This window comes from Bactrocera neohumeralis, chromosome 5, assembly GCF_024586455.1.
Source record: "Bactrocera neohumeralis isolate Rockhampton chromosome 5, APGP_CSIRO_Bneo_wtdbg2-racon-allhic-juicebox.fasta_v2, whole genome shotgun sequence".
In the NCBI taxonomy this organism is placed as follows: Eukaryota; Metazoa; Arthropoda; class Insecta; order Diptera; family Tephritidae; genus Bactrocera; species Bactrocera neohumeralis.
In genome coordinates, this window is record NC_065922.1 from 55,099,977 (window position 1) to 55,123,661 (window position 23,685).

Here is a 23,685-nt window from a genome sequence, read left to right on the forward strand (position 1 = left end):
CTCAGAGACAGACATACACACACTTGCGCTGCGCTGCGTCGCTGAAGGTGAAGTTGAAGTTGAAGGCGAAGTGCGCACGGAGTTTAGTGGCTGTCTATAATGTTGCATTCAGACAATATAATTGCATATTATGCTTGTACATTTGCCCACACACACACACATACATACACATGGTAATAACGTAAGCCGAGGTGAGTGTGTATGTAGACTTAACATAGATAATTTACCTTTATTATGTTGGGTGGTTATTGGCTCTGACTACCGTTGTCCTTTGCTCGTTTGCTGCTGCTGCTGCTGCTCCTGCTCACTATTGGCTGTCTGTCCGTCCGAAATCCGAATGGCGATTCGCTTGTCGTGGTAATTAGCGCAGAAATGCGTATGAAATTATGCACAAATTAATGTTGATGGCTGCAAAAAGGTAATAAGAGCCATGCATGTAGTTAGTGAAACGCTCAGTGACAAATGAAGTTATACACATATACATACATACACACATACATATGTACGTATATGTACATGCTGTTATAAACATATATATTTATTGGTATTTATACTGCCTGCAGACGCTATTTGTACACTGCTGGGAAAGAAAATACCTAATTTATTTCAATATTAATAGTTTCGCTGAAATAGGTGGCAACTATGTTCAGTTATGCAATATAAAAAACTATATATATGAGACACAGATTTTTAGTTATAATAACCTGCACAATTTAAAGGAGTTTCCATACAAAAACTTTATTTTGATAGTTCAGTTTGTATGGCAGCTATATGCTATAGTTGTTCGATCTGAACAATTTTTTCAGAGATTGCACCGAAGGCTTGGATAATGATCTATGCCAAATTTCATCAAGATACCGCAACAAATAAAATAGTTTTCCATATCAGGATTTGATTTTGAGCGGACAGTTTGTATGGCAGCTATATGCTATAGTTGTTCGATCTAAAAAACTTCTTCAGATAATTTAGCATTACTTTGCATGAAAATCTATGCCAAATTTCATGAAGATAACCCTACCAACAAAAAAGTTTTCCATACAAGAACTTAATATTGATCGTTCAGTTTGTATGACAGCTATATGACATAATGATCCGATCTAAAAAATTTCTTCAGTTAATTTAACATTACCTTTGATAATAACTTATGCCAAAATTTCATGTAGATACCCCAATACATAAAAAAGTTCTTCATATCAAGACTTGATTTTACACGGACACTTTGCATGGCGACCATATTTTATAATGTTCCGATATCGGCGGTTCCAACAAATGAGCACTTTCTTTGCGAGAAAAAAACATACAAAAAATTTCACATTGATATCTCAAAAACTGAGGACTAGTGCGGGCATAGACAAACGGTCAAAGTTAAATCGATTCAGATTGACACGTTGTTTAATTATATTATACAATATGTATTCTTTATAAGGTCCCCGATGTTTCATTCTGGTTGACAAACCCTTTTCAGCGTATTAGAAATAGTTTTTATAAGAGTTTGAACAGATGCTCTGAACCACAAACTAGCTATCATATCCGATTCACCTCTTACTGGCTATGTTCTCACTTGCAAAAACAAAAAATCTTTGTGAAAGCAACATCAGAGTTATCCAGCTGAAAACAATATAAGAGAAATGTAAAGAAATGTAATGCGATCTACAGCGTTAGAGTTTTCCGATTTTTCTACGGCGTGGACGGATCTCGAGCGCTAAGTTAACCCTATTTAAGATGGAGTAATAATAAAGATGATATGTGGCTATCATTTTTCGGGAAACAACTTCCTTAAACTAACTTGGTTAACACGACTTTTTGCACGACTCTTGGATAGTACAGAAGGTGCAATTTCGGTCTAATTGGGTTAGCCATTCATTAAAATGTTGTAATCATGGTAAAGTGGAAAACATACATCAAAAGTTTGTTAGCTCCATATAACACATTTGAACTTAAGTTTTAATAAACTGGCTCAATTTTTCAATGCCGTATTTAGTTTGGAGTAGTACTACTTGCCTAGTTGAGGATCAATGGGAAATCATAATTTGAATATCCTGCCTTGAATAAAAACAGCGACAATTAAAAATGTTTTGTCGAAACTAGTGGGTGATCCAAGTAGATATTCGTTTTTCAATAGCTTAGAACTGAAGCCGCGCGACCTTACCAAGCGACATCGTTTCGCTCTAAGAAGATCCGAAATTTTCGAGCCAATTATTTTTCAGATTCAAGAGCTACCATTTTACCTAGAATGATCCGGTTTGGTGTGGTTTGTGGGTCGGTGGAATCATCGATTCATATCTTTTTAAAAATGATGCAGGTGAGAACGAGTCAAGGGTGACTGATAACCGACGTCATGATAACCGACTACTTGATGTCTGGAATTGAAGCTCGTGATCTCGGCGACATTTAGTTTCAACAAGACGGCGTCACTTCCCACACATTGCATCAGTCATTGGATTTATTGTTAGCACACTTCGGTGAGCAGATAATTTTACGTTTTGGGTCGGTCGATTGACCTCCAACATCGTGTGATATCACACCGTTAGACTTTTTCCTGTAGGGATATGTAAAGTCTAAAGTCTATGCGGACAATCCCACTTCGATTCAGACCTTGGAGCAAAACATCACGCGTGTCATTCGCCAGTTACCAGTCGAAATGCTCGAACGAGTCATCGAAAATTGGACTCAACAAATGGACTATCTGAGACGTAGCCGCTATCAACATTTGAAAGAAATAATCTTCAAAAAATAAATGCGAAAGAGTGTTCTTTCGAATGATAATAAACATTGCCCATTAAATTTGAAGTTTCTGTAGTTTTTCTGTAAAAAATAGAAATATCGAAATGGATCACCATTTACAAGCGAGTGTTGCTTTAAGCCATTCGGACGAATACAGTCAAGGTATATAGTTTCCACTTCTTTAAGTCCATTTCATGGGTTATACTAGCCCTTCGTTGGCCTAAAACTCTCCGAATACATAACACAAATCCAAGCTATCGATTATTACCAACAAAGGTTAATATAATATTATTTAGATCGTTCTTAGTATTTCTTTTTGGACATTTCTGACGTATGACAGGCTCCAAGCTAGGTCTTTTCAAGGGTAAACTCAAAGAAACCAAAATGCTGCTATTTATTAAGTTTCAGTAAGTTACCTACGTACCTAACACTTGATCTCGACCAATAGAACCCGCTTTTCCTTGCTTCGAACGTTTTTGGTATATCCTTACGAGCTTTGATCCTGGTATGTATTAAAGTTAAAATTATCAAACCTTTTACAAATTGAAGCGAAATCCTTAAATTAAAGATCACAAATGAGACTTTGGAATGACATGGCAGACATAGCTACTTAATTACACTGCAAAAGTGAAGAACAAACTGCCTGGTAATCTACCTATGGAAGACTAGTAAGGTTTCGTAAAGCTTCGTGCTGATAATTTCAACAATTAAAATGCAATTTAAACAAATTTAGAAGGACTTCACATCCCATTTATCTATGGTATATACATATATATATACATACATATCTATGAGTTTTACATAAAAAAATTTTCTGAAGAAATTATTTTTTTCTTTAAATTTCTACATAAAATTATAATTTGTTGTTGCTGATACTTCAATATTTTACCAATTACTTAGTTATTAATATCTTTAGATCATAATTCTTCCGAAAATTTGAGACCAAATTTCAGACTGCTTGAAATATTCACCGCCACTGTATATAATTACAGATGTGATTATTCGACAACATGCAGTAAATGATTATTTTCGAAATATGTGTATGTACGTATGTATGTAAAGTCGTGTATGCACAATTTAATGAAATTGCCAAATTGCATTAACTCGGACATAACTTGTGTGCAGTTTAACGCTCGATAGCCGATGTTAATCCTTTTGATTAAGGCTGAAGACACAGTGGAGCGAAGAGCAAAAATACAATAAAAAAAATAATAAAAGAAACAAATATATTTAAAAATAATTAACTACGCAATTTCTCTGAAGAAAACATTAATTCATATTTAAATGCTTTCAACTGAAAAAAACTAGTTATCTACCAAGCAACTCCAGCAAGGTGTTACATCTTTATAGCGACATGTGGAGATCAAGTTAAAATACTACATATCTAAAAGATATGTTAATGGCGTTAAAATATGGACTCAATTACACATAAACGCCTTGTGTGTTTGCCATTATTATTGCTAAACTCTTATTATGAGACTGAGAGGATAAGATTTGGCGGGTCCACTCTTTCAAATGAGGCCAATTAAAAAACGATTATTCACTTGGCTGCTGACTACTAGTTGATTATATGCTCGTGTTGCACCAACTAATCATGGTTTTACGAGAATATCATGCATTATAACACATGTAAATTCAACAGTTATTAAATTGGATTAAGTCTTTAATGTACCCCACACAGAGAAAGTAATTATTTCTTTAACACACTATTGCAATATTTTGCACTGGAGTGTAGTCGTTGTACTCTCTTATTATAATTGAATAGTTTTTCCATCCTGGGCAGAATATACGAAGCTTGTAACACCCGCAAGGGAATGGCGGAGCCCTTTAAAGTAAGTATATATGTATGTGTGACAGATCATCATGATGAGCTGAGTCTATTTATCCATATCCAGCTTCCTGTCTGTATATAAGTATGCGCACTAGTGCCTCCGTTTTGAGATCTTGCTCTGAAATTTTGAAGACGTCTTTTTCTCTCCAAGAAGCTACTCATTCGTCGGAACGGTTGATATCGGACCACTATAGCATATAGCTGCCATATAAACTGATCGACTCAAATCAAGTCCTTGTAATAAAATCTGTTTATTTCAGTCTATTATCAGATATGTATGTATGTCTCGGTGGAGGGTGGAGCCTTCTACACTTCTTCATGCAAGTGAGGAAAGTTCTCTGAGCGCCATTCACTTGGGAGTGACCAGAAACGATTATTTTACATATGGGTCAAGCAGACAAAGCATACACAGAATTAACCAAAAAACATTCATCTCCAGTGTTGTGTCCTGGGTCTGAGACCCGCCTCGTAGAAAAACACCCCAATGAAAAGGACAGAACAGTTTCAGATGAGAAACCGCCTTTTGATGACGACCACTGTAAACGTATAAAGGATTACGATTTCAGGGCATGCACCTGAGTCTCTTCCTCGTAAGAGTAAAGGCTGACATCACAACCGTCTAGGAAGTGTGATGAACTGGACAAGAACTGAAACAAGTAGATCCTTGTGGCATTTACTACAGTGGCCACATAAAGTAACGAAAATTCGGTGTGGAATTCGTGGGGGGAAAGAGACGCTGTCGCCGAATATTGGCATTCACCGTGGTGAATGAACACCTAACCATAATGCGCTTAAAAGAGAAGTTCTGCAACACATCGCTAATTTTCGCCCCCGCCCCGAAGGAAGAGAAGGACTATGTGACCAAAGACGCCTTCTATGAGCGCTAGGAGCGCATCTATGAAAGTGCCTCCGCCACGATGTAAAAATCGTAATTGGCGACTTAAACGCTACGGTGGGCAAGGAAGGTATGACTGACACAACGACCGGTAAATTCAGCCTCCATGATGAAACATCCCAAATGGGCTGAGGCCACCCCCAAGCTACCTGACTGTCTCCGGATCGAAAAACCACCAATCAGATCGATCACGTTGTGAAAGACGGAAGACACGTCTCCAGTAGTTTAAACGTCCGTACGCTCCGAGGTCCTAGCGTTGGCTCAGACCACTATTTGTCGCAGCCGAGATACCCACCCGCTTCTGAGTAGCGAAAAACGCACGTCAGCAAATACAAGGAAGGTTCGACGTCAAGAAGCTGCAATCACAATAGACAGCCGAACGATTTTCTACTGGACTTGCACTCCTGCTCTCTGAGAGCGCTCAGCATTTCGGTATAAGGGAACTGTTGGACGGAATTTCAAGCTCCTTACGTATAGTTACATTCGACCACAACACGCACGTGATGAGATGGATACCGAGAGTTGATTAAGTGATGTAGGAGTAAATATGGTGGTCAACTCAGTCCAACCATTTCACTAAGCTCCTGATACCGAAAAACAGCGACGCATTAACGTCTGTGAAGCTATGCTTTATGACTTCCTGTGTGTCACGAAAAACATTATAACCAGCGATGAATCTTGGATCTACTATATGCTTACGACCCGGAAGCAGGCTATCAATCAACCGAATATCGTGGCAAAGGTGAGTCAGAGCCGAAAAAAATACAAAAAAAAGGTAAAACATCAAGGTTATGTTAACAGTTTTCTTCGAAATTTTCATCCGGTAGTTATCTGATAATATATCAAAATCCACTCTTCCAGCTTTAAACCCGCCGAGGTGAATTTTTCGAAGACACACGTAGGTTTCTATGTGTTCTTATATCAAAAAGGGGAAGCATTATCTCATTCTTCTTGATATACAAAAATTAAATAAAAAGTAAAGTGCTCATACGGCATTATGTTGAACATTCAACAAAAGAAAATATAGTATACTTATTCAGTTATACACCAACGAAGAAACATGAATATTTAATGCAAACAATAGATAATACAAATAATGCATATTACATAATCAAACGAAAAACGTCCTTGTTGATATCTTCAGTGGTGATATTTGCTCACCACCCCTATTTGTTGCGAGTACAAAAGGGCTTGCCACTTTGATACATGAGCGCAAATTTAAACCAAACAAAACGGAAATCAAGCAAGACTTTGCGCCACGAGCACATGGTTATATGTTATATGTATATATGTGCGAGTATATATGTGCTGCCATTTGTATGCGTCCTCCCCCCCTCTTTCAATATTTGTACAGCTGCCACGTATATCATTATTATTGGTTGATTTTATTTCACACAATTTTGTCTTTCCAGAAAGCTCTTTACAATTTTTATACCCAACGCATTGCTACGTGGAGACTGCCTAAATCTTTAAAGGAAGAACATATACCAGTATAAATTGAATATGTATGTATGTATATGGGTACAGGGCAATCAGCTCAACCGACTGACTGACTCCTAGTATTTTCTCTTACGATTTGACAGCTGTCAGTAGCACAGACTCCTTCCCATTCTACTAATAGCGGTTCTAGGAATCGCATTCCTTGCTAGCTCAACAGCTTTACAATTTCCTGCGATTCTGCTATGGCGCGGCACCCATGGCAGTCTCACAAAGACAATCGATGCTATTGATAGCGAGTTAGACATTCCCCCACGAACTCAGAACGCACTGTAAATGAGCTCAATTCTAGTGTCGCCGCTCTGCTATCTGAGTGAATGGTCACTTCTCTGAAGCAGGCTGCACTCCGGACCAGCGGACACCCCTTCTTTTGCCAATGGATCCCCTACAACAGTATGAGATAATCGACGCCTTGTTTTTGCTCTCTCGTCCATGAAAGCTTCCTATCGAGGTTGAGCCCTAGATATTTCACAGTATTCGCCGGTTGCAGACGAATGTCTTCCATTTGCGGCAGCGGTGCCACCGGGATCTTATATCTTCTAGTGAATAAAACCATCTCGATTTTACTTGCGTTGATAGCGAGACCACTTCCGACCGCCCAAATTTTTACGACGCTGGGGTACCCATGCGTCAACTCGTACACGGTATTCAGGAAATTTCCTTTCACCATCAATGCTACATCGTCTGCATAGACAATCACCCGGCAGCCACGATCCTTAAGTTTTTTAAGAAGGTCGTTAACGACGTAGAAGAGGGTGGGGTTCTCCAACTCACATTGCGTCGAGCGCGTGCGTTGCCCCATTCCTTTTCAATCACTCTGTAGTACTGAATGTGGTGTTTGAGGTTTGATTCAACCCTAAGACCGTCCAGAGCAGTAACGACTGCTTCTGGCAAGACGTTATTGAAAACTCCCTCAATATCAAAGAAGGGCCCATACTGGAGGGCAGTATCCACTGACTTGCTTTTACAATAAATACTTTACGCTCCTGATAAATAGTACCTCGGAATGCGCCTCCTTATGTACCAGTCTATCAGTCTCTCCTAAGTTTTGAGCGGGAAGGAGGAGAGGCTGATAAGCCTAAAGCCTTAGCCTTAACGTGGAAGCCCCAACCAGCCTTCGGGATGTACGTCACTCTGACTCGTCTCAAGGCCCCCAGGATTTAATTTAGATAGGTGCCAACCAGGCTGTTGCAACTGCGCTGATATGAACGAGTTGATCGCCGAGGTCAAATGTCGTTCATCCAGGTTAAGATAGGTTTTGGCTAGTTGTAAAAAAGTAACATAAAATTGTCAAATTTCGACTGAGGTGGAGTTGAATTATAAGTTGTAATAAGAACATTAAATTTCGGAAGCGATTGGTATGGTACGGAAACTACGGAGACCTTATAAATAAAACCCAAAAACTACTCATTAGTCGGAATCACCGATATCGGAGCACTATAGCATATAGCTGCCATCCAAACTGAACGATCAAAATAAGTCGGATGGAAATCTTTTGGACTTGACGAAATATCTTCACGAAATTTGCAACAGATTATTGTCCAAGGCAACAGTATAACCTTCGAAGAATTTGTACAAACCATACCGCTTTAGTATATATGTAGCTGCCATACAAACTGAACGACCAAAATTAGAAAAATGGAATCGAAGGCATGTACTCAAAAGTAAAGGGCTACATACATCACCTTAATATTCTAGTCGATGATGCTAAAATTCCGACTGTCAATAACCCTAAGCTTTTACATGTGACCCTCGCCAGCCTGTGCTTATTCACTCCTCACACAACCGCGATTATTGCTAAAGTCCAGAGCCGCAACAAAATCCTCAAGTCGCTTACCAGCAGCACATGGGGAAAATACAAAGAGACATTGTTGGCAACATATAAGGCAATCGGCCGGGCGGTCCTCAACTACGTCGCCTGAATGCAGTGAAACGCGGACGAGGAAGCTTCAGACACGTCAGAACACTACACTCCGGACTATAACGGGATGTCTATTGATGTCTAGCAACGAACATCTGCATAGTGAAGCCCATATGCTCCCAGTTAATGAGCATAATGAACTCCTCTCCAAGCAGTTTCTGCTGGGGTGCTTTCGTGGAAACCGTCTCTGCAGTAGCTCGCTAGCAGCGGAACCGCCTCCTGGGGATATCAAGAGATCTTTCCTTCACTACGTCGGCGACATACATAAGATAATATGCCAACCAGACCGCCCTGACCGTCATTCACAGTGGAGCCATAAGCACCTTCACCGATTTCCTCTCAGTAAATAGCGTTTTTGGAGTAAAATCATCTCCCATTGCAGACGAAGAACTCGAGTTCTCGCTAGAATCGAGAGCACCCTTGCAGGTGCAGGTTGAAATCAGACTTATCCAGAATCGACCACGTCACATCATATATATGTCCAGCATAGCCTACACATCTGATACCCCTCTCCTTATGGTCCAACTCCGTCGAAACAGCACGTTTCCTGGGCCTACCGTTGGATGACCTCGTTGACAACTTATCCGAGCCGTTCCACCCTAACGGGGATTAGATACCGTTACAGCAACAACAATTATTCAAATTCAGTCCTCCTTCGCAAAACTTTTTTATTTCACAAGATATCTTCACGCAATTTGTGATTTTGGGAATGGAAGTTACCGATGAAATGTTTTTGGACTATTTTCTCCTTTTCACTTGGAAGTTACGCTGTGAAAATTTGTACAAAATGCATGCTTTAGCATTGAACCTGCATTCCATAACGGCACAAACTTTCCATATTCCAACCAATTGACTATGAGTTTTATAATTCTTGGCATAAACGATTATCCGAAACGTTTAATATTTTATTCGCGTCGTAAATTCGCATTAACTTTTTCGCCTGCGCGGAGGGAAAAAATTGCTTTCTCGCACCCGCAGCCGCCGCGAAGTGATGAAAGGAAGTATTTTTAATCCAATATTTTGAGAAAAAAGAGCGCCCAGAAGAGTTGCACATTAAGGCATACTTATGCACACACACATATAGGTACAGATAAGTGTATTTGTGAGCGCGTCAGTATGTCTTAGTGCCAACTGCATACACAAAATTGAATTTCAACTTAAACTTTCGGCTTTTTTCGCATTTGCTGCGCGCTTCTTTTCTACTCTACTCGCTTCTCTCTACATCTATGGTATTTATTTTCCATCACTCTTGCCTTTCATCTTTAATTTGCGCTCGCAAACGATTGCAGTTATTACAAGGCGGCTTATCGGTGTCGGCAACATTGTGGTAGTGACTTTGCAGGCAATAATCTAGTGTGTCCGTGTGCATGTGTATATGTGTGTGCATACTTAACGAACTATGCATGTATGCGTGTGTGCGTTGTTGTTTTTGTAGTTGGTGTTGTTGCAATTGTTGTAGTTGTTGTTGTTTTACTTGTGGTTGTTGCAATTGTTGTTGTTTTTCTTGTAGTTGTTGTTGGCCGCGCTTTATTATTCTTCTTGTGTAAATTTTTTAATTGACATCATCTTTTAATATCCAATAAAAACTTAAGCCTGCAACGAGGCCGCACCTCAACAGCAGCCGATATGCAACGCCCGTTCCGCCCACACGCGCCACCTTCCAGCCAGCCTGCATGCCCGCCAGCTGTAATAACAACAATAATGCCATGCCAACCGACGTTTATGCTGATCTTATGCTGCGCCAAATGCCAATGCAACAACCAACAACAACAACAGCAGCAACAACATTCGGTTGTTTTCTTTTTGCCGCTGTCGATATTTTTTTCGTATTATTGCTGGTATATTTTATGTTTGCTGGATTTCGTATATTTGCTTGCGCGCTTCGGTTGCCGTTGTTGTTGTTGGCCAACTTAAGCTACCTTGCTCGCTGGCTGGCAGTTGGTGTATCGCGCCTCAGGCAAATTAACTTTGCACGCGTTGAATCTCCTTTCGCAGGCGGAAAAAAACGAGCGCGCGCTTCCCCTTCTCGGAACATCATAAATAATTGCAAAAGCATACCGATGGCGATGGCGATGGCTAGAGCGCGGCGCTGCCTTTAGAGGTGAGCGCTGCCGTGTGGGTGCTTGTGTGCTTCAACTTGCCCACATCTGTATAGGTATATGATTGCGCGCTGGCGAAAAAACGCGGAAATGCGATTAAAATGCGCACCACAGAAAGAAATGCAATTTCACAGGCACACCGATTGATGTCCGCATCCACTGGCATTCCCATTCGCATTCGCACACGCACACGCACACGCCCCGACGGTCAGTTGAGTTGGTCAATTCAGGGTCTCTCAGTGGCTCGCATGTGACTTTGAAAGCTTCGCGGACGACATATGCGCACGAACAAAAAACCGACGACGACGACGACATACGGTGGCAGGTTTTTTAAGCGGCACTTGATAAAAAATGACTAGCAACCATATTCGGTGATACATAGCTACATGCGAACGTGTGTGTGTCCGTATGGAATTGAATTAAATATAACTTAAGTATGCGACGCTCTCAACACGTCTTGCACAGTGAGTTTTTTCCTCGACTGTAACCTTGCTTTTGACAGAGTGACTGATGAACAGTAGACCTCATCTGATCGCGGGGGGGTCAGTTCTTTATTCTAGATTAAATGCTTCGCTGTGTGGTCAGTTCTTTTCGATTATATTAAAAGCCTTTAGAAGAAAATTTTAACGAAGAATAAGTTTCGATAAGACCAGCTCCAGGTTCTAAAGTCAGTCGAAAAAAGGTAATATTAATGAAACCGTGGATTAATTCTCCTCAAACTCGGGAGACTAAACTGCTAACTTAATGCTCTTCTAGCTCAAGAACTAATGGTGATCTTCAAAAACCAGCGTTGTATTATCGATCAATTTTGATTATTCGTCTATTCATGAATCAACAAATTTAGCGCGCAACTATCGTTATAAGATATAAGACAGCGTTTGAGTGATGTATCCAGTTATATCCGAAAAAGGTATGAGATCACAGTATTTTCTGCACTCATGGAGGGCGGTACTACGTCCATTGTCCGAATTTCACAGCAAATCCCATAAAGCCTTGCAATACCATTTCATAAAGGTAACATTAACAAAACCGCAAAAGTCATGCGCAAAACGGTAGATCGGAAGTACACAATATTCGTATTAACACCCGATAGAAGAGACTGGAGGAACATGATCGGAATATTAGCTGTTCACTGTCTTGTGGCGACACACGCCCGCAGTTTGAGACTGACAATTCGAGAAGACTGAAAATGTCTACAGCAAGGCACCAAGCAAACAATTGAGCATCTCTTATGCACGTCTCGCGCAATGGCAAGACTACGATGTAAACATCTGTGGTTCCACGGTATGAAACATTGGGAGAGGTATCGATAGTGAGGCCACAGAGTCTGTTGAAATTCGCGTCTAGCGCAGGCATCTTAAAGGATGAGTACGGACTTAGTAACTGAACTCCATCTGGTATTGCAAAGGACCAAAACTGGTCTAGCTCTTGGCCTACCAGCCTAGTCTAACCTAATTTAGTCTACTCAACTGCCATACTTTTGAGAAGTATTCTGAAGTATAAGAATCGATCCTATTTATTGCCATTATTTTGTTTTAGTCGAAGGTAGGAAAGGGCCATAATTTCTTTAGTAAAATTTATGATCGCAATCCACTAATACCTCGTTTTGTGAAGCAGAATCTTAAATTCAGACAGCTAATACAAGGCACAGGAATCGAATAATGTTAAACAATCTGCTGTAAGTAGGGTAGAAATAATACGAAATAATTTCTACGGCTACTAATCTTTCAATCTAAAATAAAATCGGCAGCTAAGGCGGAAACAACTCGAAAATCTTTTTAAAAATCAGCTAGTTGCTAATGTGTGTGAAATTAAGAGACAGTCGTCAGCGTATTGAAGCAGATCATGGCTTTATTGTGGCCACTCCCACTCAAACAGTTTTTGAACTCTGCTTTCAACCAACGGTGCATGGTTTTTGGGAATATTTCATTCTCGAGCAACTCTTACTTGATGAGCAATATTTTACCACTAACTGCCCTATTAAAGGGTTATTGAAGTTACGAAAGCCCTCTGGTTTAGAGTGGAACGTAAAAGGTTTGTTGAACCGTTAGAACCGTTGGAACCGGCCTTAGCAAGGTTCACATCGCCGGATGTCCTAACTGGACACTGTTCCTTTGGCATTTTAGAGAACTCAAGTTGTCAAACGCCAAGTGTAATTAGTAGTGAGCTTACGAGAAATCAGCCAAACGACAACCTAACCCTACAATCTCATCACAAACTTCATACCTTGAGTTTAAAGATATTTTCTAAGGTCGATCTGTGTCTAAGAATTTTTTCTAAGGTCAATCAGCCAAACCGATTGCTTCTTGTATGTGTAAAGTCGATAGACTGCTACGATATTACGTTTCGTAACAAAATTTATCATGCTCACACTATACTGAGGGGCAAAACTGTGACGGTTCAATCGACTAAAATATATATGTATAACACTTGAATGTTACGTAAACTTCTCGAATAGCTTGAAACAAATATGTTGGAACGTTGCACACCTATTTGAAAATTTTAAGCAAAAAAACTTTTTCGTAGTGAAATATCGAAAACTTTAGAAGATTAAGCTTGAAATATTTATTGAGGAGAGTTGCCACCTGTTTCAACATTTTAATTTAACACAATTGCTAAAGCAACGCAATATTGATTATGGGCTACCACCTGTTTGAAAAAATATAAAATAAAGTTATTAATATGGTGCAATATTGCTAAAGCTTATAACTCTGCTCAATTAAAAAAGTATTTTGTAAAAAAATTTAATTTAAATCAAAAAGGAATAAAAGGACAGAAATATAAACACAAACAAAATTTTGCAAGTAATACGATACAATAATGTTTAATTAAAAGTATTTGTATTTTTCTCTATTTATTTTTTTTTTTTCTAAATAGCATTATTTTGAAACTATGAAGTTTTAATACCTTAACTTGAAGTTTTCTTTATACTGCCAGCGTTGCCCATGACAAAAAAACAAATTAAACTCACTTTCGCGGCAATGTAAAAATGTTATAAAGGAGACTAATTTAAGCTTTATTGTAAGATATAATATTCGATTGAAAAAAATATCGTTTTTTTCATTTAAACATACGTTTTTTTTTATGTTCACGTTGACGTGCAATTAAAACAATTTTGGTACTAAAGCTGCAGTTGCCGAGTACTATTTTCACTCTCTCATTGAAAAAACTTAGCAGTTAAAATTGGCTTGAATTGCGAAAGCACTTCACAACTGATTTCTAACCAAAATTAATTGATCCAAGTGTGCTCAAAACATATCACTAATTGTAAATAATTGTAAAATTATTTTAAGATTATTAATTTTTCGCAGTCTTTACTCCAAATCGACGTGTCTTAATATTATTATACAAGTACATAGAATTTTATCAATGCTTATACTATAGAAAAACTGTGCCATTATTAATTAAATAAAAATTCAACTAAAATTTTACAAAATTTTTTAAGTTCTTTTGAAACAGCTCTAAAAATGAAATTTAAGTTTTGAATAAAATTATATATTCTTAAAATATTAAGTGTTAAATCTTTTTTTAATTTTTATGCGTATATGTATTTTTAATTATTTACATACATTAAAAAAATCTTAAAAAAATTTATTTTTTATATGTAAATTTACTAATTTATTAAGGGTTTAGTTTTATTCATATTTTTTTATTTATTAAGATTCATAATTTTTACATTAAACAATTAAAAATAATATTTGAAAAGTTTATATTTGAAAAAAATTTATTTTTTATATTTTATTTTAATTCATTTCATATTTAAGAAAATAAAAATCATTTAGAAAATATCAAAAATAATATTTTAACTTATATAAATAAAATTTTTAAAATAAATTATTGTATATACATATAAAATAAAAAGTATTGAAAAATCAAAAAATTACACAAGAATAAGTATGTATAAAAAATAATTATTTAAAGCTTTTTAAAATAATAATTATATAAAGAAATTAAAAAGTATTAAAAAAATGTTAAAAACAAAATTTAAATTTATAATAAATTATACGTTTTTTATTTTTATTTCCCATAATTTTTGTATAAATGAAATTTTTTTGTTTTGTTTTAAATTTTGTATTCGTAATATTCATTATTTATTGAAAATTAATAAAAAAAATATTAAAAAACATAACATAATTTTTTTGTTATGAAAAAAAGTTTAAAATAAGATATTTTGTAAAGAAAATAAAAATTGTCAGGAAATGAAATACTAACATTTTAATATTTAATAAATAATACATTTTTTAATTAAATTATTAACTTATTTTATTATGTTTTTTTATTAATATTAACTTAATTTCGAATTATATTTTTTCCAATTAATACATGATAAGTAATTAATTCTTTAAATTATTTCTCTTAATTTTCTTTATTTTTTTATATTCATTATTTATTTGTTAAGAAATTATAAAGAAAGTAAAAAACACAAATAATATATATAATTATTTAGTTTTTTATTAATAATAACACATTTTTTATTAACTTATCAAAAGTAAACTTTTAAAATATAACAAATAAATCATTTTTTACTTATTAAATTAATGATTTCTTTGTTAAAAAATTAAATAAAAGTTTTAAAATAAATAATTTCATAAAGAAAAAGAAAATTATCAAAATGTGTTACAAATAATGTTTTAAATTAAATTAGAAAATATAATATAGTTGACATAGCAAAAATTTCAAAAGCAATTTAAAAATGAAATTTTTATTACATTTTTATTTTTATTAATTATGCTATTGTATTTTAAATGATATTTTAAAAAATATTGTTAATATATAATGTATTATTATTTTTATATATTAAATATTATATTAGACTGTTTTAAATATTTTTTATTTGTTAATTGTAAATTATATATCTTCCTTTTTTTAAATAAAGTTTTTAATGTTTTTTGAATATTATAAAAGAGACATTATCAAAAAAAGGTTAAAATTAAAATTTTAAATTATATAACCAAATATAATATAGTAGATATAGAAAGAATAATAAAAAATATTAGAAATGCTTAAAATATAGAAATAAATAAAAAAAATTAACTATAATTTTTAGCAAATAATACTGTTTTAAATTAGATTATTCGTATATTTTGTGTTATTTTTTTTTATAATAAATATTTCTTTATTATTTTATATTAACTTATTAAAAATGTAATTTTGTATATTAAAATAATTTTTTTATTAATTTATTTATGCTCTTAATTTTTTGATTAAAAAGTTAAGAAAAAAGCAAAAATAATATATTTTGTATTATTTTTTATTTATTGATTTAAAATAATTAATCTTTTTTTTATTTTATATTAAATTATTAAAAATATGTTTTTAAAATGTTAAATTAAACTTTTTTAAATATTTTTATTTATTTATGGGCATTTTTTTATTAAAAAATTAAAAAAAAAATTAACATCATTTATTTTGTATCATTTTTTTTTTGTTTTATTAATTAATTATTTTACAATAACTTATTACAAAGTTTTCTTTGTATTTTACTTATTACATCAATTTTTTAAATATTTTTATGCTTAATATTTCTTTTTATTAAAAATAAAAATTTTATAAAATGTAAAATTATAATTTAATTAAGTAATATTTATAAAAAAAAAATTATCAGGAAAGTATTAAAATTATAATTTTGAACTTTTTAACAATTATTTTTTATTATAAATATTTTTTCTTTGTTTAATAATAAACAACTAATTTTAATTTTAATATTTTTTATTAAGGTACCAAATGTTTTTTTTTTAATATTAATGTATTTTTATAATAAAAATATTTTTATATTTATTACTATTTTTATTATTATTTTATTAAAAAATTAAAAAAAGTTAAAAAATAATAACAATAAATTTCGTCAATTTCGCACCACTGTGCGCCACGGCTTGAAAAGCCAAGCAAAACTTTTGCTAAACGGATTACATGAGAATCAAACGCAACTGCCAACATGCTGACGCACAACGCTACCGAATGCAGCAGCTAACCGTGCAAACACGAGCAAGCACACACATTCACATACTACGTGTGCAAGCATGTGTGTATAGTTCAGTGTGCGTAGCAAAGGCCACAGAAGCGGCAAATTGGAGTACACAGGCGGAAAAAATGATAACCCACCGATGTTGCCGTACCGTTGAAAATTATATATTTCTGCAAGTCAAACGGAATTTTTTAATAAAATGAAAAACTCGAAAAACGAAAAGAACAAACAACACGTGTGTGTGTTTGCTGGCAGCTCATGCGGCGCTCTGCAACGCTGCGGGGCAAATAAAAATGCTCCTGGCAAATGGTGCAGCATAAATATTTGCGTTGCGTTGCGTTGCGCTGCTCGGCAACGGATTAGTGTGTGAATTTTTAAAAATTCCATCATTTCAATGGGCGATTCTAGTTTTCTCACAGTGCACCGACGACGACCGTGTGGCAAGTGGGTTTTTTCAAGCCAACAGAGCGAGCGTACATACAAACCGTTTTTTTTTTGTTGCAACAGCATTTCACATACATATATATGTACATATGTGTGTGTGAATTCGTAAGCCACATGTGCGCCGGTGATGAATGCGAGTGACCAAAGTGACCGTTGACTGACTGTGTCATTGCTGTTGATTTTTTGATTTTTGCTCTTGCAACTATTTGAGCCATTTCAGTTTTTTGCAGTTAATGCCACCGCCGCCCTTGTGACTGCCTTTGTGGTTGTTGTTATTGCTGTTCATCGACAATGCGCTCTAACAAAGCAGCGCGCAGTTAACTCCTGACCAAAGCGACCAAAGCTCTGCGGAGCAGCAGCGGCGAGTGAGGGCGGGGGAGGTGAAAGTAAAAAAGTCAATGCGATGATGATGGACTTTCGACTTATCCATGCATCAAACAACAGCAGTAACAACAACAACTACAGCAATACAATGGCAACTGCAGTCAATAGCTTACCAGGCATCCATCCGTCGCAGCAACAGCAGCAGCTGCGTTAACCAAAATAGTTGCAACACTGCGAAATGTGCCACGCAACGCAACAATCAACCAAACGACGACGAACTGTCTTAGTTGCAACATGGTATTTGCTGATGATACTGTTATTGCCGCTGCTGCTGTTGTTATTTGTATTGTTGCATGGCATATGAGGCAGCAACAACGCAGTTCGCAAGTTCAAATGTTGCTGTGGTTTGCAGCCACAGTCAGTCACTGCCTGCCGTTGTTCTTGTATTCATCCGTCGCACCATTCTGTTGCTACCACAACGATGCATGTTGTTGTTGCTATTGTAGTATTTTTCTCATTGCTGTGTTTGTTTTTGTTTTTGTTGTTCTTGTTGTTCTTATTGTTCTTTTGTTGTTGTTGTTGTTGTGTTGAATTCCACTTGTTGTTGTTGCTGCTGCATCAACAGCTTATTGGTTCGGCGCAAACCCACAAAGCACGCTTGTCAGCGCGTTGCATTTATCCGCGCTCTGCTCCGTGTTGTTGCCACGTTGTGTGCATTTTCGCAAACTTGTTGTTGTTGCGGTTCGTTTTTTTTTGTTGCTGTGTGTGTTTTTTTCGCTACACCAATGCGAATGCGCATTATTTGCGCTGAAAAGCGCATAAATAAGCGAAAATCGCTAAAGCAAATGTCCGCATGTCCGCATATACTTGCAACATGTGTACAAACACAAGCACAATCGCTTCGATAAACATATAAAAATGTACACACATAATATTATTGTCGACGCTACGAATATCTCTGCAACTACACAATGACAAACAGGCAAACGGTACTTGGCGGATCGAATGCTCTATTGACAGAAGCGCGCGCGTTGAGCACTGTGTGACGTCCTGTTGCCACATTGCACGGCAAGAAACGGTACGGTGCAACGGCCATGGTTGAATGTCTTTCAACTCGGCAAGCTTCAGTTTTGCAAGTTAGAGAACTCAATATGGTTAAAGAAGCTGTGTGTTTCGTGCCTGGAAAATTGTTCTCGGTTCCAAAGCGTTCCTCAGAAGGTGTGTCTGTGTTTTCTAGATTGCGTAATTATTCTGTACAAGATGGGATTTATAGTCACCGAGGTCAAGATGGAATACTATCGACTCTCAAATAGTGAGTAAATTCAATTAAATGCTCGAACAGAGCAGTTGTCAATTAAGTATATTTATCCGAAACGGATCTAGATTTATACACGTTAAGGGACATCAGCAGGACTCCTCGAAATTTTTTTTTGGTCGATGTAATGTGTGGATGTAATGTCCAGATACGTTTTCGTCCGAATGGATGAAAACACCCCAGCTCTGAGACTATTCAACGCAGTACCCGCCGGTGAAAGCAGACGAAAGCCCAGATGGAGAAGGACCTGGCTACACTTGGAATCTCCAACTGACGCTTAACAGCGATAAAGAAGAACGACTGACACCCTGTTGTAAGCTCGGCTATAACCATGTAAGTGGTGTCTACGCAATAAAGAAGAAGAATGTGGATTAAGACAATTATCAATATCTAAAGCTGTGAACTGTGGCAGTGAATTAGACTTTAAAGAAAATACTACTTACATCTGAGCAGTCTTCTCAACCTCAGCAGCACTTTCCCAAGAGGTAATCAGCAGTTTTTGCGAACTCTGCTGTGTCAGAAGCGGAGGCCACATGTCACAGCAGATTATTACCATTAAATATATTCATGAAAGTGTTTCCAAAAAGCTTCGCTGACTTTTACTATGCGCCTTTCGACTTTTCCAAGGAAAGGCTTGTAAAATTCTTCAAACTGGCTGCTTACCTCAACGAATTCTTCAAAGAATTTCGTTTATATATTGAAATAAAAAAAGATAGCAATATCAGTTTGGGTTTGTAGCCATCGCCCGTTTCAGAACTTTGGTAATGTCAAAAAGAACTAAACCTATATCAGCCTTGAAAAGCAAAACTTCAGATCACTCAGATGCCACCCAGAAGATCACTTCAAAACAGACATCAGATCACCTGATCGCAAACTAGTAAACTATTTATATATCTTACTCATAAGGTTCGGATAAGTCTTACAGTGGTTTCATTAGAAGCTAATAGTATCATTCTAGCACAAAGAAAGGAAACGAAAGTACAGTATGGTTATCAAAAGGTTAGTTCTCGGGGTTCTTTATTTTATACGTATTTCGAAATGAGTTGCCCTCAAATTAGAAAGCAGTAAGACAGCCTACCGTGAAATTAGCTGCAGAGGAGCCAATGACAAAAGTTGGGGCTCTCACCGCTAATAGTCATCTGGCTCTATGACACCACAGCTAAAAATGTTCTATGTGGTCTTTATGTGGTAGAGGGCTCTAGAAAAGACCATACTTGCAAGGAAGCTCCGCGTTCAACTAGCGGTGCTCATCAGCATGTGTGCTGCACTAAGGTCTACTCCAACCATTCACCTAATGTCAGTTTGCATATTACTCGTAGTGACCATAGAAGTCGTTGGAAGGTTTATGGCTGCGTAAGTTGATATCAGATTCAGAAAATTTGGGTTTCTAAATGAACACATGTCTGCAAGGAAATTGTGGCTGTGTAGAAGCCGATGAGGAGAGGGGCATTGAGTTTCTTTACGAATGGGTCAAAGCTTGGGAGGAAGGTTAGTGAAAGAGTATATTTTCAGAAAATCTCTATCAACTTCAGTTTCATAATTCCTAATTCCAATTGCAGTGTTTTTCAAGCAGAGATAGCGCCAAATTTACTGTACCAGAGTGCAGTCTTCTTCAGATGATTGCCTAAATTCGTTATCAATAGCATCAAATCACTTTATGATAAGACTAATGTGTGGGCCTGGCCAAAGCGTAATCGCAGATAACTCAGGTAGCTTGCAAAGCTGACGAACCGGCAAGTAAAGGTACCCCTGCCCTTCTATCAATAGGATTAGGGCCGGTGCTCCACTCTCCTTGTCGTGTTCCACTACTGGATAGCTGGGTTTCACGGTAGCTTGTCCAGCGCTAGGTTCATACGCTGTGGGAAGATCATTTTGGCTCAACATCGATCGTAAGAGATTCAGTAAGCTCTTTGTCATCGGCGTATCAGAGTTGATGTTGTATGATTACGATTCTTACCGGACGCCACCATTTGGGAGCTGACACTTTCTGACAACCCACCGAATTTGTGGGAATAGCAATCAAACACGTAACCATAAGACGACCATTTCCTGACTTATAAGTCCGAATGCGGGAGTTCCATTTTTACAAAGAACTGCACATAGTAGTCCAAGTTCGATTTCTGAACATACCATCAAACCTAACCTAACTTACGTATGTGCCTATTATAAGATGACTACTGGATAGCTGGACTTCGCGGGAGCTTGTCCAGCGCTAGGTTGATGCGCGGTGGCGGCAAGATAACTTTGATCCATGATCGATCGTAGGAGATCCGGTAAGCTCTTTGATCTCAGTAAGACCAGTCTCTCCCTAGTTGTGAGAGCTCTAACAAGTCATCGCCATATCGGCGTCCTGTTGCGCTTCTTTCGCGTTTCAGTGCTTAATCGTAGTTCCTTGCCATCCACTTCCAGCTATTTTCCGCTCAGTGTAGGCGCATCGAGAAATTGTCCTAAACGCATGTAACATCGACTGTTTGTTCGATTGAATAGTGCATTGGCGCACGGTTGGTTGGACGATTGACCGACCGAACGATGCATTCATCCATCCGTCCATCCATCCAACCATCCAGCTAACGACGATCAGCTATTCCGTTGTCCGTGTCAGGTAGTATCGAGCTCGTATTTCTGGTTAAATGCTTTTGGCAGACGTCAAGTGCTCTTTCGCATTCGCATTACGTGTACACACACGCCTTGACGTATGAAATGTCACAGTGACATTTTCATTGTAGCAAAACAACTCGGCAAAACCCTTTGCACTCGCCCGCGCACCAAATTGACTGCAACAAACACAGGCACAGAGGCATATTAAAGCTACGCGCTGTTTGTGCGGCAAGTCCCTACGTGCCACATGCCTGTTTGTACGTGTGTGCGTGTGTTTGGGCCAATGTGATCCGGTTAGCGATTTCGTATGTGCAATTTTGATGGCATTCACATGCCTTAAATGGTGAAATTGCAGCGTTTTTGGCCAGTGAATTTGGTTTTATTTTTATTGCTGTTGCACGCTCGCCACTGCGGATGCTCAAACGCGAAATACGCAACAAGCAACGGCGAAATGTTGAACGTGTAGGACGCGTTGGCCATTTCGCATAACATAAATACATAACACACACACACATTGCATATAAATAATGCAACAGCGCCGCGCGGCTTAAGCCTTTAAACACGTGTGTATGCGTGTGTGTGTCTGAGCGTCGCATAAGTATAATTCGCCGTAATAATGCCCCAAAATGTTGCTCATTTTATCATATTGCATTACATTAACTATCAACCGCTGCAACAACAACAACACCAACAACAGCAGCAGCAAGCGCAACTATCAGCCGTTGCATGCAGCAATCGCACTGTGCCGCCCGCTCATTTGTCGGCGACGCCGTATTTTGTGACCACGCATAACAGCACACTAATCTGTGGCAACAGCGCGCGCACACAAAACAACTTACAACAACTTGCAACAACTAACAACAAAATGATTTATTTACCTTTTAATTTACATTATTCGATTTTCGATATTGTATGTTATCGTTGTCGTTGTCGTTGGCGCTTGTGTTTTGCTAATGCTTTACTGATTTAAAATTAATTTGTTGCCGGCAGCGTAGCGCCGCTGGTCACGGCCTGCTATTGTAGCACAGTTATTTAATTAGAGGCATAAACATGCGCATGTATCTTTGGTTGCATGAGTGTGTGGTCATTGCCGTTTGCATATTGTGTTGCAAGCTCACCTCGAAGGCTTCTGATCTTATGTGGCATTGCTATTATTTAGCCAACATGTTGTGCGGCGCGCACACTCATATTGTATGTTGCCACAGATTATGCAACATGGTTTTCATTGTCTGTCTGCGCTTGGAATTAACAGCTTCCTTATTAATGAGTACGCACTTAATATGCTAATATGCATAGGTACGTAAATCTTAGTGCGTAAGTGGGGATATGCAAGCATCTATTAGGCATCTGCGCGCACATACAGGGTTTCCACGGTGCACTTATTAACTGGCAGCAATGAAAGCTGCTTTGAGTAGGCAACACATGAAGCAAGCTGAATTGACTTGTTTAGCTTAAAATAAGTAGAATAAAACAAAAAGCGGATTTGAAGCTGAAATACCCTTCACAGGTCCAGAAAGCCTTACGATGTGTTACCCGACGTCTGCGTACAATGCCAAAAAACTGCGCAGCAATCACTTTCACCGATGAGAATGCTCCGAGTGTCATCAATCAAGCAAAATATTTCAAATCCATAGGCCCTGACGGTGATGCTAAGTCACCTAGGTTCGACAGGAGTGAGTTTCTTCACCAAGGTCCTGTCGCTGGCTACCGATATGTGGAAAATCGGAAGAGTGGTCCCACTACTGAAACCTGGGAAATCGCCAACAAAGGGGAGTCCTATCATCCAATAACTCTCCTCTCTCCAGTAATGAAGACACTTGAGGCTTACTCCCATCTGAGCCTAACAAATCACCAGCATGGCTTCCGAAAAGTGAACAACACCACCACAGCACTTAGCGTCATAAATGCCCAGATAGTTCATGGCCTCAACTAGAAACCACACTGCGAGAGGACGATCCTCGTAGCATGGACTTGTCAAAAACCTCTGACACAGTCAATCACACAACGCTACTTGAGGACATCGAAAAATCTACACTTCCTCCAGGGTTAAAGAGGTGGACTATGAACTACCT

At 37.5% G+C, this 23,685-nt stretch overlaps 1 protein-coding gene across 5 annotated transcripts in view; it reads right to left on the reverse strand.

The window, feature by feature from the left end:
- LOC126757908 (homeobox protein prospero-like) overlaps window positions 1-23,685 on the reverse strand; it is a 272,254-nt gene that overhangs the window by 170,330 nt on the left and 78,239 nt on the right. For all 5 annotated transcript variants that reach the window (XM_050471831.1, XM_050471830.1, XM_050471832.1 and 2 more), the window contains one exon: window positions 228-408. The gene's annotated coding sequence lies outside the window, so the exon portion shown is untranslated. The remainder of the gene's footprint in view (window positions 1-227; window positions 409-23,685) is intronic.